This window comes from Eriocheir sinensis, chromosome 1 (assembly GCF_024679095.1).
Source record: "Eriocheir sinensis breed Jianghai 21 chromosome 1, ASM2467909v1, whole genome shotgun sequence".
NCBI classification, from domain to species: domain Eukaryota; kingdom Metazoa; phylum Arthropoda; class Malacostraca; order Decapoda; family Varunidae; genus Eriocheir; species Eriocheir sinensis.
Window position 1 is genome coordinate 5,989,963 of NC_066509.1, and position 14,976 is coordinate 6,004,938.

At 43.6% G+C, this 14,976-nt stretch overlaps 1 long non-coding RNA gene across 2 annotated transcripts; it reads right to left on the minus strand.

Moving 5' to 3' along the window:
* Positions 1-2,244: 2,244 nt before the first annotated feature.
* Positions 2,245-13,996, minus strand: LOC126985156 (uncharacterized). 2 transcript variants are annotated; one of them, XR_007738369.1, is made up of 3 exons: positions 13,813-13,996; positions 3,017-3,124; positions 2,245-2,542 (listed from the first exon to the last, which is right to left on the minus strand). It is a non-coding gene; the product is annotated as an uncharacterized LOC126985156 (long non-coding RNA). The 2 variants fall into 2 exon arrangements; XR_007738379.1 differs by having other exon boundaries at positions 13,873-13,991.
* Between the last annotated feature and the right edge of the window lie 980 nt (positions 13,997-14,976).

Consider the following 14,976-nt stretch of genomic DNA (forward strand, 5'->3'; position numbering starts at 1 on the left):
GGGTGTGGCTGCAGGACGTGGAGGAAGCGTTAGGGTGGAAACAGTCTCTTTATTTATAAATTTTTTCATACAAGGCAGGTTGATATTAACGCTTCGTACTGCCTCAATGAAAAACACTTAAAATTCTCGTCTTTCTCCGGCATAAAAAAGTAGATTTAATCATTAAAATACACAAACACACAAACACACACACACACACACACACACACACATGCCCCCCCCACTTGCCAACACACGAAAAACACACATATGTACACATACACACACACACACACACACACACACACACACACACACACACACAACAAAAAAACAACAACATATTTTTACCTTGAAACTCATCCACACGATTCCTTTTTGCTTTACTCGGTTTAAAGAAAATCCAAGTAAAGTTTTTCTTCAATTACTTCGTAGATGCAACTATAGCACGTCGAGCTCTGACACAAAAAATGAAACCAACATTTGTCAACATTTCACATTACATACATCGTAAAATCTACACATTCGCCAGAACTAAGTTGGCGTAACATTTTTCATTAACATAATGCGCGTTTCCTCCTAAGTGTCGCAACATCCACCTCGGAACAACGCCAATAAATACCGTATCAGGGTCGAGAGTCGCTCGTTTATCACAGGCAGGTGGGCCGGGGCTCGGGGGAGGGCCGGACAGGCTTTGACGAAACCATCCATCATCGTGACGGGACCAGCGGCGCCTCACCTCAACCCGCCCTCCAATACGGGCCCCAGAGTGATAAATTATGCCGTAGTTGTCCTCCGATCGAGACCAGATCAGTGACGTCCGTGAGGGGCCTCTTATATATATGTGTGTGTGTGTGTGGGGGGGGGGGGGGGAATGGTGGGTCGTGGGTGAGTGGTTGGGTTGGTGTGTGTGTTCACTGTATATAGAATTGGATGGATAGAGTTTAGCCAGCGAAAAATTACGAATCAATATCTACCCAGAATACACTACTGTTTACCCTGGCTGGTACGTCTTAAATAATTGGACAATAAACAGTGAGCCTACGCATGCAAACAACGTGAGTGTGGCTTAAGATCGTCTTGATGGCTCTTGTCATGTCCGCGTGTTCCTGGAACGAGGCGCGCTGTTGCTACCAACAGAGTGAAACCCAATCCATCGTGAACCAATGCGTCGACCAATATCTCGCTGCCTCCCACGTCTCTGCACCGTGAAGTTGGAGCAACGCCGTAAGTTACAGACCCTAAGCTGATTCGGAGTACTTATGGTTAAGAGTTATTATGGTTACAAGTAATTTTGGTTGAGTCATTATGGTTTCATCAAGTTCCTAATCTTAAAAATGTTGGGATCCCTTTTTTTTATGATCTCGAGGAAAGTTATTAACGTTGAAGGTTCTTACTCCAGTCACATCCCAAGTGGGTGAAGGTGGAATGAAAGAGGTAGAGAAGAAAGAGTTAGTGCAGGAGGGAGGGCACGGTGCCTCTTGTCGCCGTGGGCATCGCCACACCCGCCGCTGACCCGTTTCTCCGTTTTGCCAATCAACTCTAAATTTGCAACTGGAAATCTCCAGTAAAAAGGGATTTGATGTCCGCCTCGCCGACGGTAATGTATCATTTGCATGGAAACGAGATTTCAATTTGGCTTCCCAATATATCTTCAGCTTGGGGCGCATCGACACCAGGCTAAATGGATATCAAATGTATCTTGGAGGTTTAAAGGAGAGACGAAGAGGGGAGCGCGACGGTCTCTATTGACTCTTCACCAATTAATTGGAGGGTCGGGAGGTGGCGCGGCGCCCCACTGTCTGAAGAGCCGTCGCCGCACGCCCCGCCACCCATCTCAACCCTGGGGAGGCATCGTTATTTTTCAAAACTTTAATGGTATCCTTGTCCCATAGTGCAACCGACCCATAAAAAATTTGCCAAAAAATTGACAGATTTGATTTCTTTTTTTCTTTTTCATCAAAAGGTAGGTGAAAGATTCTTTAATACAACCTTTAAAAATATATAGTGAGACGTTATATATATATATATATATATATATATATATATATATATATATATATATATATATATATATATATATATATATATATATATATATATATATATATATATATATATATATATATATACATCTATATCTATATATATATAGATATATATATATATATATATATATATATATATATATATATATATATATATATATATATATATATATATATACACACACACTCGATGAATCCTGAGTCTCTTGATTCTCTGAAATCTTGTACTAGACGGGTGGAGGTCTTGTGAACAGTTTTGGGTTCCTGATCCAAAGGAGTTGAGTTAGTAAAGAAATAAAGTAGGGTATTTTTTTTCCTGCGAAATTCAATCCCTACTAACACAAAAAATCATTGGGGTGCTTAATTAATTACGGATCGACATGAAAATTTACATATAAATGCCTATGTGATCAAGAATCACCCCAACCATAAAGATAATTCTGTCGAAATGCAGTCTCTGAAGAACCTGCTATGTATTTCGTCCATATCGCGAACAAGGCAGGGCAGGGCAAAATCTGAAAGAGAGAAAAAAAAAAAATCATGGTCAGAAAAACAATGTTGTTGGTAGGCACAGAAACACTCATGCTTTATCACATCGGCAAAGGATCCGGCTAAGTTATCTATTAGTCTCATAAACATATATGTAATAAACTTGTCAATATATGAATTGATGTAAACTTTTCACGTAGAAAGATATATATACCTGCATGGTATTGTGGTGCCAAAAATGCAACCGAAGGTTCAGTTGTGACGAGATGATCTGGAGAATTAACGGTGCAGGTGGACTCAGGGCTCCGGCAGCTGCCAAATTAACACGCAGCAGGATGACAAACAAATCGCGCTGCGTAGCTTGGAGAGGCCTAAAAGACTGTCTTGGCGACTGCGCGTGGTTGTATCTTGGGGTCCACGAAACCTTACCAGGGTTGCGCCCCGCCCCGCTGAACGTGTCATGCTATTGTTATCATAATGTTTTCCTATAGCAAACATACCTTTACGAGCAAGCCGGCTGGCGACAGCGGGCGTGGTGTTGTTGTTGGTGGTGATACAATTCACTTTTTTACGAGACAGCTTTCTCCATACATCACTTCCTTCCGACACTGCAAATAGAAACGAAGAACAGATGAAATATATTTACAGGATGGAGCAAGAGTATTTACGGTGATATTTTATTTCTTGATGGGATATAAGATGTAAATAGTATCAGTATTGCGGTTGTTGTTGTTCCATTGTTTCCTTAGCACCGTAACGCACATCAGTACAACAGTATCAATTTAGCTATTCATTCAGTCGTACATTGTTTTCTGGCCGACTGCTTCACGGGAGGACACGCTGTCACCTACAACTATTACGGGTGGTGACCAGGAGCCCGCCAGCAAGTCAACCAGCCCACCAACCAGCCAGTCAGCCACCCAGCCAGTCAGGCAACCAACCGCCCGTACACATTACAACACGCCGATCCAACTAAATTCCCAATCATCTGGACAGCCAACACACCAGCCAGCCAGCCGCTCAGTTAATCAGCCCTTCAAATATCTGTACAACCAGCCACCACATTTCCTACCAGCTCGACAGACAGACAGACTGACTGATGGAGAGCCAGCCATATTAAGCCAACGAGCCTGCCACCCGGACAGACTAACAGACGGACGAAGACAAAGGCAGACTATAGATAGAAAAGCATATATTGACAGGCATAGATAGCCATACAACCAACCATCCATCCATCCAGCCAGCAAGCAGATACAGACAGATATTCTAGCCCACTGTACAGCTAGCCGGTCAGACAGACAGAGAGACAGACAGACAGACAAAGGCAGACGGAGGGCCGGCCAGCCAGCCAGATCCAAAAGCCTCATTCTGGACCCGACACTGCAAATTCCCGCGGGAGTCGAGCGGAAACACATTACGCTGATGCTAGAAATAAGCGGATTCTGAAATCAGAAATAAGCGACCGTGAGCCCCGGCGTCATTCGTTAGCCTCTAAAAAGAGAGAAACTGCCCTGATTGCCAGCGTTGTTACGGGACAGCTAATGATCGGCTAAACCTAAGGCTGCACTATCATCACTGCCACCCGACAAAAAGCTATTTATTCTTGTTGACCGAGATACAAGAAGTAAAAATAAATCTTTCACGTGCGTCATGACGGACTTAAGATACTATTTTTAACCATTAATTTTTTTCCTGTACACATTAATGAATTAAGGAATATTTCAAAGGTACGACGAAAGGCAAAACTAAGAACAAGTCAACCATAATGTGTTTGTGTTTGTGTGTGTGTGTGTGTGTGTGTGTGTGTGTGTGTGTGTGTGTGTGTGTGTGTGTGTTCACGTGCGTGCGTGTGTGGATAACGGGTGGGGTTGGGGAGCGATAAAAGAGCCTCACCCCAAGACTTTGCTTACAAATTTTATTCAAAGGCATTCGGCGTAACGACCGCGCGCTGCAGGACCCTACCGACCCCTGACGCAACCCCCGATAACCGTACGCCCGGTCCAGGATCTCTCCCCCCCCACCTCCGTTTACCCAACTAACGCTACCAAAACTCCGCTTACTGTAAATACGCCGCGTTAGCCCCCCCCAAACACCACTGCACTCATACGCCAGTCAACAAACCGCCCCCCAAATCCCCAGCCGGTCATATACGCCACTCAAGCCCACACCAGAGCTTCCCTGTTCGAGCTCACCGCTATATTCACCTATTACCAGCAGCTTATATACCCTCCTACACCCTCGAGTCATACTTCCTGCATTTCTCCAACCCAGAATTTCAAGGTGGGTCTTTCGTAGGTCGTGCGAGGAGAACAATACAATGTGTCAACCATATTTTCCTCCCTTTAACGGTCTCCCTTAAAGAGGATGGAAAATATGCTTCAACAAATACATAGATAAAAAAAAATCTCTCTCCTGTTGTGTGATATTTCCTTTGGGCGTGGATGACCCGTGGCACTGTTTTGATTTTCTATAAACTGAGAGAGAGAGAGAATATCAGCATTTGCCACGGACATTATTTACGGCAGAACATCGCCGCCCCGACCCTGAGTCATTCTCCCGAGCTATGCGAACAACGAGCACAGAAATTTAATTACAGCTAGCAAACGTAAAAATACATACAAATTTAACACAACACACAAAACACACCATTAATAAAACAGTACACCCAAGGCCAAAATTAAACAAGCAATAAAGCACCGTCAAAAACACCCCATAATGAAACACACCTTTACATATGAGGTTACACGGCACCTCCTATATATGTATATCACACACACGCACACACTTCATTGCGTTATCACTCCTCCCTATCCTTCGTCTATGCATGTTCGGTTCACCCATCACAATAACCACATTTTCACCACTACTTTCCCTCATTTCCTCGTATGTGTAGCCATATGTGCATCAACGGCTTACCCATGTCTCCTGTTCCCTCCCCTCCTCCTCCTCGTCATCGTCGCCGTCCTCCGTTTTTCTTAATTTTTCTGTTCCTACATTTCTTTTCTACTGGTTCTTGTTTTTTTTATCTCTCCTTGCTCTCGTATCACCATGGCTACCAACCCTGCAGATCCTTCTCCTCTGCTCTCTCTTTTTCCTCGAGTCTTCTTCAATTCTTTCCTTCCTGACTTTGCTCTTGCATCTTTTCACTCCTCCTCCTCCTCCTCCTCCTCTTTCATTCGTCCTCCTAGTCTCATCCGTCCGTTCTGTTCCAATCCGTTCTCCTCTTCGTATCAGTTCTCTTACTACTTACAATCCGCCACAAAGCGTCGCTCGCCGGAAACACGTACACAAGCGGTAATGCGTCAGAATTCCAGCCAAGCCGAGGGATAATAACCATCAACAAAACACGCTTAGGGACAGAATCCAACCGATCCACCAACGCCATCGCGAATCCTTCAAAAATAGGCTTGTGTTTAAATCCTAACTTTCCACGGCTTTCCACTCAGTTCTTTACCCATTCCACCCAGCAGGACTTCCCCCTTCCTTTAATCTGAGATCCTTCTACATCTCACTGACCACCATCAACCATCTCCATCGTAACTCAACTTCCTTTTCCTCAACTTTTCATCGCTCTTCCCTTAGTTCTTCTACCCGGGCCACCCCACAGGACATCCCCAAAAGCCTCCTTCCCTTCCTCCGAGATTCTTCTACAGCTCACTCTCCATTTTCACCCACACCCATCGTAACCCAACTTCCAATACCTCAACTTTTCACAGCTCTTCCATTAGTTCTTCTACCAGCTCCACCCCACAGGACATCCCCAAAAGCCTCCTTCCCTTCCTCTGAGATTCTTCTACAGCTCACTCTGTATCTTCACCCACACCCATCGTATATTAAACTTCCTTTCCCTCAACTTTTCGCAGCTCTCCACTCAGTTCTGTACCCGCTCCACCTCACTTGCCTTCCCCAAACGCCTCCTTCCCTTCCTCCAAGATCACTCTACATCACCATACTCCACCATCACACACTCCCATCGTAACCCAGCTTCCTTCCCCTCAACTTTCCATCGCTTTCCCCTAAGTTCTTCTACCCGCGCCACCTCACAGGACATCCTCAAAAGCCTCCTTCCCTCCCGCTGAGATCCGTCTACATCACCACACTCCACCATCACACACATCCATCGTTACCCAGCTTCCTTCCCTTCACCTTTTCACCTTTCTCCGCTTAGTTCCTCTACCAGTTCCACCTCACATGCCGTCCCCAAAACACTCCTTCCCTTCCTCTGACATCACTCCACATTACCACACTCCGTCACCCACACCCATATAGTAACCCAACTTCCTTTCCCAGCAAAATCAAAGCGAATGCATATCCATGTCACTCGTTTCATATTCATTTTTTATTCATAACTGCGGTATTCATGCGTAGCCATTCCATATTTGTTATTCATTTTACTTGACGATTTATTTGCGTAATCTTTTTAAAAGCTTGCGCGGGGCTAGTATGTGGTGTGGCCTACCGTGGCGGTGGTGGTGGTGGTGGTGATAAGTGTTCGTGGCCATTGTGTTATTATAATGGTGGTGATGGTGATGTTGGAATGTCAAGCGGTGATGGTATTGAGGTGCTCGCATTTTAGACAGGTACGAGCGGTGATGTTGATGTTGTCGGTGGTGGTAGTGGTGGTGGTGGTGGTGTCGGTCACAAAGAGGGGGGGGAGGGGGGAGTGGCGGGAGTGGTGGTGGCAGACTCATGGAAATAATTCTCTAAGCCACGATTCCGGCATCACTAGTTTTGACTTTGTGTGTTCGGTGTATTTCGATGGAATTTATCCGTGACGCAACCTAGAATGGCGTCCGTTTAGAGAGAGAGAGAGAGAGAGAGAGAGAGAGAGAGAGAGAGAGAGAGAGAGAGAGAGAGAGAGAGAGAGAGAGAGAGATAGAGAGAGAGAGAGAGAGAGAGAGAGAGAGAGAGAGAGAGAGAGAGAGAGAGAGAGAGAGAGAGAGAGAGAGAGAGAGAGAGAGAGGAGAGGAGAGGAGAGGAGAGGAGAGGAGAGGAGAGGAGAGGAGAGGAGAGGAGAGGAGAGGAGAGGAGAGAGAGAGAGAGAGAGAGAGAGAGAGAGAGAGAGAAGAGAAGAGAAGAGGAGAGGAGAGGAGAGAGAAGAGAAAAGAGAAGAGAAAAGAGAAGAGGAAAGAGAAGAGAAAGCGAAGAGAAAGAGAAGAGAAAGAGAAGAGAAAGAGAAGAGAAAGGAATGAATGAATGAGAAAGAAAAATAAAGAGGATCAAAAGACAATAAAAAGAGAATAGGGAGAAGAGATGCAGAAAAGGAGGGAAAGAGGAAGAGAAAGAGAAAAAGAAAGGAATATAATAATTTCAGAAGATATAACAAATTAACGAGACACTAAAAACGCGACACCAAACACACAACACGGCAAACAAACACCGAAGCCCACACACGCAACACCGCCGGAACACAACACTAACTAACTCAGCACCACCAAGCAGGAAACACTTAACAACACATATTAATAGCCCAGTACCAGCCGCAAGCATCAACACAACACCAGAAACACACTCAAAAAAACAAGAACACTCAAACTTCTCATATTCAAGACAAAAAAAATCCTGAATGTCTTTTTCCCCGCTTATTAATATCTGGTCATCGCTAGCAACATAATAAAACACACACACCTATGGAGGAAAAAAAAAGAGAAATAATCGCTCCTCCCCCACTCCACTGCCCCCGCAAAAAAAAGGCATATTCATAAACAAAAGGAACGCCAACCTCAGTGGGATTTGAAATTCATTATATTCTTCAACGACTTCATGAATTTAAATGAAACTGGCTGACCGCTGAACTGTGTGTGTTTTCTCTCTCTCTCTCTCTCTCTCTCTCTCTCTCTCTCTCTCTCTTGATTTAAACAAAGGTAAAATAAAAAACAAGGTTGGTAAACATGGTCCAGTATTGTTTGATGGTTTATTCCTATTAGCTCCGGAATAGGAGCCCGTTGTGAAAAGCACGAGATAGCCAGGTTTTTGGAAATGCTGTGATGTCCGTGTTGCGTCGTGTTACGTGTTGTGTGTTGAGTGTTGTGTGAGAGCGTGTGTGTGTGTGCGCATTGAATTTCGCCACGCCATCAGGGATAACTGTTTAAATTTGTATGGTGTGAACGGAGTATAGAGGATGCAAATGGAACGGGACATGACTGCAGGAAAGCTAAAGAGAATGTATAGAGAGAATAGAACAGGCATAGGGTACAGGTGCATCAGGCAGAGGAGTGCATGTGACGGGGGCGGGTTGTGAGGACGAGGCGAGGCGTGGCAGGACAGGGCGTGGCTAAACAGAAAGTGGACAAATAAGAAGGTGGAGGAGGGCAGTTAGGGGAGGCAGAGCGCATTCTTGGCATAGTTCCAGGGGGCACAGGTGTCGGAAGCTGCAGTAATTTCCTTAACTTTCCGAAACCGAGCATGGAGGTCGCAGTCTGATAGCAACATCTATTACTTTCCTCTTTATAGTGATCTCCGCTTTCCAATTTCTTCCCCAGTGTATTAAGCAAAGGTGTCTCTTTCGTTCTAAGTGTCAACCGCTGCGCCAAGTGGAGAAAATAATGTTTGCATGCCACTTAAGGAATATAAATCACGTATAATGACGGAGAAACAAAATTACATGAACATGCAACCCACGCAAATGAAATTATGTACGCTGATTAAGGAGACCAAATTACGTAGATTACACACAAGGAAAGTGACAATAAAGAAAAAGAATTAGAAACGGAACACGAACACAACAATTCTCACACCTTCACCCTTCCTGCCAAATAAATAATAAAAAAAATAAAATCATAATTAGTCTCATTTTAATCATCATACAGACGCTGGAAACATGAACCGAGGTCTTCGTATTGCCATGGATGTAGAACACAACACAGAGGTACGAAGGTCAAGATATTTTCTGATTTATTAAGCAGGAATGAAAGTAAAGATTTTCAGGACCTGCGTGCATTTTAGAGGGTGAATAGCACACACACACACACACACACACACACACACACACACACACACACACACACACACACACACACACACACACACACACACACACACAAGTCAAGAACAAGAGCCTCGAGGCTGTAAAATAGAGACGAAACACTCAATAAACACTTTTTTTTTTCCGAAAAACGAAAATTCACGCTTTCGTATATCATGATTCGCTTTGAATAGAAATGTCTCGTGGTAACTTTTAATAAAGTATATAAGATCTTATTGCGACTTTTCAAGTATTTACAACGACAAAATATACAGTTTTTTAGAAATGGCTTGAGGAAAATATAAAATCAAATAATATAAAAAATGCAATTATTCCATTGCAGCAAGAAAAAAAAGCTGCAAATGTTTTCTACAGAGGGACAATATATTTTAAGAGGATGAAAATAATGCAAAAGTAAGTGTTTTGTGAACGTTCCGACTGACAAGGTTTTGCAACTTTTAGTTCTAGCCGCAAAAATTAAGTGTGTGTGTGTGTGTGTGTGTGTGTGTGTGTGCGCGCGAGCACGCAAGAGATTTACATAGATTTACATAGAAAATCAGACCACACAGACCCCATGGTCCAGACTTGGTGGTCTGTCCTTAAACCTAAGTGATTTTACATTAATCAGAAGACTCCAAAACGTTGCATTTCTACTCTAGTTAATATTACGTTGAAGGAAGTGACGGTCGAGCTTATTTTTGAAGGAGTCAATCGTGTTGCACTGGACCACTGATGGTGGAAGCTTATTTCATTCTCGCACTACAACGTTGGTGAAGAAAAATTTGGTGCAGTCTGAATTTACTTGTCTACATCTGAGTTTTACGCCATTGTTCCTCGTGCGCAAAGTGTCATCGATCAGAAACAATGTTGATCTGTCTATATTCGTGAAACCATTAAGTATTTTAAAACATTCGATCAGTTTTCCTCGGAGGCGACGTTTCTCAAGAGATAACATGTTAAGGGTAGAAAGCCTTTCTTCGTAGGATTTATTGCGCAAGGAAGGGATCATTTTCGTTGCCCGACGCTGAACACCTTCTAATTTAGCTATATCCTTTGCATGGTGGGGAGACCAAAACTGTACCGCATATTCCAAGTGGGGTCTGACTAAACTGTTGTAGAGCGGGAGTATTACATCTTTATTCTTGAATAAAAAGTTTCTTTTAATGAAGCCCAACATTCTGTTCGCTTTATTTGCTGCATCGATGCATTGCTGTGAGAATTTGAGGTTTGACGCGATTTTGACCCCCAAGTCCTTGACGCATTGAGAGAGAGAGAGAGAGAGAGAGAGAGAGAGAGAGAGAGAGAGAGAGAGAGAGAGAGAGAGAGAGAGAGAGAGAGAGAGAGAGAGAGAGAGAGAGAGAGAGAGAGAGAGGAGAGAGAGAGAGAGAGAGAGAGAGAGAGAGAGAGAGAGAGAGAGAGAGAGAGAGAGAGAGAGAGAGAGAGAGAGAGAGAGAGAGAGAGAGACAAATATAATACAAAATAAAGCCAAACATTTACATTGCTTTCCCCGCGCACAGAAAAATTCAGTCCATTTCACACCATATACAATTTATTTTTTTCTTTTCTGATATTTTGGGATGTTTTGGAGGGGGCTGCAGTACGCGTTAACCCTTCACAGGAGAGAGAATGGAGGAATGGAGGGAAGGAAGAAGAGGAAAATGTGGAGGGGCGAGAAGGAAGGGAGAGGAGAGAATGACATAGGAGGGAGGCAAAGGGAAAAGGTAAGAGATGAAGAACAGGAAGTAGAAACATGACGAAAAAAATATAGCAAGTGGAGAATCTATAAAGAGTTGGAATGGAGAGAGAGAGAGAGAGAGAGAGAGAGAGAGAGAGAGAGAGAGAGAGAGAGAGAGAGAGAGAGAGAGAGAGAGAGAGAGAGAGAGAGAGAGAGAGAGAGAGAGAGAGAGAGAGAGAGAGAGAGAGAGAGAGAGAGAGAGAGAGAGAGAGAGAGAGAGAGAGAGAGAGAGAGAGAGAGAGAGAGAGAGAGAGAGAGAGAGAGAGAGAGAGAGAGAGAGAGAGAGAGAGAAACAAACAGAGAAAGACAGAGATACACACAGACAGACAGACAGAAACGAACACAGGGAGGAAGGCATATTACACAACGATCTCACAGACACGGGAAAAAAGCCTGAGACAGAGACAGACAGAGACAGACAGGCACACAGAAAGAGGAACTAATAAACTCCGGACCAGCCAACGTCATAGCTTGCCTTAACGCTATGGGAGTGAGTCATAACAGAGCTGCTTCTCTTATTAATTAATTAATTCTTCTTGTCTGAGCTTCCTCCTCCTCCTCCGCTCCTCTTCTCTTCACTCCTCCACGTCCTCCTATTTTTTTTCTAATTTCCTCCTTGCTTTTCATCTCGTCAAACTTTCTTCGGGTTCTTTCTTTGCTCTTTTCTCCTCTCTTCCTTTCTTGCTGTATCCCCTGCTGCTGCTTCTTCTTTCCTCCTCCTCCTCCTCCTCCTTCTTCCTCCTCCTCACTTTCCTACATTCTCCACTCTCCTTACCTTCCCTCCCCTTAGCACCACCAACCTTTGCGACATATTTTCAAAGTCACCTTTATTCTTTGTGCTCGCATACGCCTCCGCCTTCATCTCCTTTCTTCCCCTTTACATGCAGCAGCCACCACACTTTTTTGTTCGCCTCACCTTTCACCGCCTTCCCTACCACCTGCTGCCTTCACCTTTTCCCTGCCCTCTTTTTTCTCTCCTTCACATAACGCAACACGAACACCTCCCCTTCCTTTTCATCCGCCACCGACCATTCCTCCTCTTGTACCTTTGGCCAAGCCCCCACCACCCGCCTGGCAAGCCTTCACTCCCTCCCTCCTTCCCTCTCTCCTAGTTAGTGCAACACACGTGCTACGCAACGATTCAAAAACATATTTGTATTTTTCTTTTGTTATGGATGCTTAGTGAGCTTGACAGCGGGATCGCAATAAGAATACAAAAATTGAATACATACGCAGGCGCTTTTTCAAAAAAATGTTTTAATTAAAGCATCTAGCGCAGGCTCCTGCCAGCAATTTATTTCTGGTATGATAAAATCAGGGAAAATTTAGTAGTGTTACTTTTAGCGAGGCTCGCGGCGCACGCAAAATATTATGAAGCAAGGGCAGGACACTGGCAAAATAAAGAAAAAATATACACAATAAGCACAGAGTACAAGGCAGATAAAAAATAGGCATGAATGTTTTTTCTTTGCTGCCCATTCGGCTGTACTGTATTTTGATGGCGGATGCAGCCAAGAGGGGCAACGGAATTTTTCGGATTGCCAAGATCGGAAACTTCAGTTGCTGGTGACATTTTTCTTGTATGTTAAAATTACACAATTTAGTGAACACTCATTGTTTACTGTTTGCCGAGTGTACCACTAACTGCCCTCCAAGTTGCTTCAGCATTCTCTTGATTCCCTTCCAATTCATCAAAATAGTCTCTCATATAATCTTTACATAAAAGTATTTTTCTAATGGATTAGACCCACCTCTAACTGATAAATGATAATTTACATCGTCTTTCAATCTTTTTCCAAATGCTTGTTGAAACTTGTCCTAGAAATATTGTTTCCAATGCTTGTTGAAACTTGTCCCAGAAACATTGTTTCAAATGCTTGCTGAAAGCTGTCCCAAAAACATTGTTTCAAATGCTTGTTGAAACTTGTCCCAGAAACATTGTTTTATTTGCTCACCCCATGTCATAAATATTGTTCAGAAACTCCTATAAAAAAATCTAAAAATTAAAGTCTCTCTCTCTATCTGTGTGTGTGTGTGTGTGTGTGTGTGTGTGTGTGTGTGTGTGTGTGTCCTAACGACATGAAGCAGCTCGCCCGGCGCCTGAAACTTGGTATGCAAAGGTGCATAACTCCCATCCTCGCCAACACTTCTAAAATCTGATAACACCATCGTGCTCAGAGGAACTTTTACTATAACATGAAACCATTTGTTTTTTTTAAGTATCTTGACAATACTTTGAAAGAAGAGTTTGCAATATAAAATGATATAGACATTAATAGCCACGCACGGCTTTGACTTCAACCCGCATTATCTTTTTTTCTTAGTTATTGATTTTTTTTTTCTCAACGAACTCGTAATCATTATTATTCTACTGTCCACATGATATAAGGCAAGTGTTACATTACAAGGGTAACTGCATAATATATAAGTAAAACGTATAGTGAGGAGGAGCCAGATTCAAGAGCGCAAGAGACAACTGCCTCAAGCCTCAGTCCATTCAATGTTGAGCGCACTGAAACATCCTAGCCCTACTGAATGCTATAAATGAATACATATAAACTAGATTAAATTATATAAATACATATTAAGATATATACCTAATAGCACATTAGCTTAATAGAAGGTTAATTCCCCTACGATCTCGAAAGTTACTTCACTTTTCACGGGTTTCACGAGCGACATGATCGGCGTGAGGCAGCAAAATGACGTCAAGGCCATCCACACTTCACACAGAACACAAACTTCAGACTCCCGCAAGGCCGCCGTCCACTCCGCGTTACTCCCGACACGGCGCACAGACTCGGACTGACGACTGCTGCCCCTCACCGACTCGGGGCTCGAGCTCACAGAAGAACCAGCGACAAACTGCCATTGCCAAGTCCCAAAGCTCCAGATGCGTCTCGAAAACTCAGGTCAGTGTATCGAAGGTATCCTCGCTCCTAGCTTTTAGTATTGTCTTTTCTTCTTGTGATGCTGGGGAAAAGTTGTCGTTCAAAAATATGTTCGTCAGGCTTAACTTACTGGTCCTTCTCATCACCATTTCACCATAAAAGATGAAACAGACGACAAAGGGCTGAAGTTGTGGTCGCCGCGTCTGCTAACACGGTGAGGTATTTCAGGTTTCAGGTTCGCTCGTTGCATCGTGTCCGCCACCATATCTGCGGACTGTTTCCATGCCCCACCGCATTTTTTCTTCCTTACCAGCGATGTGACTTATTCCGACGGTTGTAGTCTTTTAAGTAAATGCTGCGTTCCTCTATAATTCATATGATGTTATTTGAGTCTGTATCTTCTTTCAAAATATTCCGTATGGTTTCTATATGATTCAGGTTGTGGTTTGTGACACAGGCAGGCGAGCTTCAAGCCAACGAGTTTTTAACGTGACGTCAAATGGCTCTGGATATTTTTCATTCTTGACTTAACACAGACAGCATATGCAGGCTATGATATGAGTGTGCGGACGTGATTACAAGCTCCTTACATATCTTTTAGGACGCTGGCTTAGCTGTGGATGGCGTCGAAATATCACAAAATTAAACGAGACTGTAGAACGACTGCTGTGTGTGTCTAGGAGTGCCTCGGATGGGGGTAGTGCTGGTTGCTTAAGTATTCAATGACTAAAAAGCGATCACACAAATATCAGTAATTTATCTGTAAAAGCACGTATGAGATTTTTTGGGGATGCGCCAATTTTTTTTCGTTATGTTCATCCCAGTTAAGAAGTGGGGAACAAAGCGCACACACACACACACACACACACA